Source organism: Camellia sinensis, chromosome 7 (genome assembly GCF_055761805.1).
Source record: "Camellia sinensis isolate YWXY chromosome 7, ASM5576180v1, whole genome shotgun sequence".
Lineage (NCBI taxonomy): Eukaryota > Viridiplantae > Streptophyta > Magnoliopsida > Ericales > Theaceae > Camellia > Camellia sinensis.
In genome coordinates, this window is record NC_138967.1 from 61,574,397 (window position 1) to 61,576,913 (window position 2,517).

Here is a 2,517-nt window from a genome sequence, read left to right on the forward strand (position 1 = left end):
TTTGATAGTTAACTATGCCCGAATAAGTTCATGTTAGGTCTTCAATAACTCATCATTTGTAAGATATGCTACCTAGAGAAGTAATTAGTGTCTGATAGAACTGCTCAACCTCCAATTAGCAATCATTGAATTTTATTTGTGTTGGAGTAGGATTTGACAATGACACAGGTATTTAACTTTTTTGCTTATCTTACTGGCAGGGTTGTTAGGGCTGTTAGCTTATTAATCATCGTGTATTGAAATTTGCAGGTACAACAACAGGTACAGCTTTATTATGCCAGCTAGTTGTCTTAATACGATGTACATGTTTATAGGATTTAATTGATTTTTGCAAAGATACGGGTTTGCAATCCAATGTTGCTGCCACTATCATGCTTCTCTGATAAATTTTCCAATTCTGTTTCTTTATTAGGTGCCTTACATCACTACTGCTTTGATGGATGCGAAGCTTGGCACGAAAGGGCGCAAGGATCTTTTTGATTGGCTATCAAGGCAACTTAGTGGATTAAAACTTAGAATATGAATTATGTATTGTGTTGAATAGTTAATGAATTAAAACTTAGTGGATCCTTTTGATTGGCTATCAAGGCAACTTAATGTATTGTGTTGAATATGAATTGAAAACTTAGAATAGTTGTATTGTGTCGAATGTTAATGAATTATGTATTGTGTCAAATGTTAATAATTCAGTTAATTTGAATGATGCTTTAAAATTATAAGTTTATTATGAATTGATTGAATTATAACATCATTACAGGTGTATTGTTTTCCTGCTTTGACGACCAATTTATTAGTCGCGACATCCAAAATTATTTTTTTTCGCAAAAAATGACAATTGCCGACCAAGAGTTTTGGTCGCAAAAAATACATGTATTGCCGACCAAAACAGCTCTTGGTCGTGAAATCTCACTTTTGCCGACCAAAAGTTTTGGTCGCGAAAAGACACAAATGGCGACCAATTTTTTTGGTCGTGAAATGTGACAATTGGCGACCAAAAAATTTGGTCGCGAAATGTAAAAATTGGCGACCAAAAGTTTGGTCGCCAAATGTGACAATTGGCGACTAAGAAATTTGGTCGGGAAAATATTACTTTTCGCGACCAAAGTGTTTTGGCGACAAAATAAATTAGTCGCGGTAATTAAATATTTCGCGACCAAATATTTAGTCGGCAAAATCCAACTTTTGCCGACCAACCATAATTTTGGTCGCGAATTACTTTTGCCGACCCTCAATTGGCGACCAAAGTAGCGACCAAAAAATTTGGTCGCGGATAACTTTTGCCGACCAAAAATAGACTTTTAGCGACCAATTTTTTTGTTGCCAAAAGTGTTAATTCTTGTAGTGAGTGTGCTAACGAAATATCAATTGCCAAAAGTTGGAGAGGTTTTTTGGTAATTTCTTTTATCTCTCATCGGCCAACACAAAAGTCTTAAATGTTACTATTTCAATCAATCAAAAATAAAAAATGTTAGAAATTTTAAATAAATTATCAGCCACCCTTTCAGTATGAGTGAATGTAGTGATTTTTCTAAATTAGTTTAAGAAACTTATACATCTCAATATTAAGTTTTTTCAAAAATAATTCTACTAGAAACATAGTATTAATGAATTATCAAGAGGTCAAAATTGAATTATTTAATATTTTTAAAATTTTGAGTGAAAAAATTTATTTAACATCTGATATGTGGAAGTCAAAGCAATGATTAGAATATCAATGCATTATTAAATAATTCAATTTTTTCACTCAAAATTTTAAAAATATTAAATAATTCAATTTTGACCTCTTGATAATTAGAATATCAATGCATTATTACACATTATATAGATAATGGTTAGAAATAGATCGAACGAATAATTTCATTTAAATTAATTAAACTTCCATATAATGGTCATTCACTTGGGATAACAACAAAAAATGAATTATCTAAGTGAGTTTTACAAAATAAAATTTACAATTAGTTTAGATAATGCAATGCATTATAATCAAACCATATCTCTTCTTAAATTAACTTTACCATTACCTCTTAGTGGTACTTTATTTCATATTTGTTGTTGTGCTTATGTTTTAAATTTGATCGTTAAAGAAGTTATGAGTCAGTATGATGATTCTATAACAACAATAAAAAATACGATTATTACAATTAATAGTTCTATTAAACGGCTTGATGTGTAGAAAATTATGTCAACAAGAACAAATGAATGCAGAAAATTACCTTCATACGTAGAAATCAAGTGAAAGTTAACATACAATATGTTATATGTAACTTTAAAACAAAGAAGAGCTGTAGATTTATGTTTTCAATTGATGACAATTAGAGGAATTACCTGAACAAGATGATTGGGCCCACGTAGCCTTATATAAATATTTTTTAAAAAATTTTGATCAATCAACAAATTTTTTTTCATATATATATACACCTACATTTATATATGTTTTACATCAATTAACAAAAATAATGATGGTTTTCACAAATTAGTTTTCATGAAATATATTATGATATTATTGTTTCAATGAAA

General features: G+C 29.7%; 1 long non-coding RNA gene across 1 annotated transcript; it reads left to right on the forward strand.

Annotated features, from left to right (window-relative positions):
• The first annotated feature begins 211 nt into the window (after positions 1-211).
• Positions 212-713, forward strand: LOC145794671 (uncharacterized). The gene is made up of 2 exons (XR_014334602.1): positions 212-261; positions 413-713. It is a non-coding gene; the product is annotated as an uncharacterized LOC145794671 (long non-coding RNA).
• Positions 714-2,517: the final 1,804 nt, after the last annotated feature.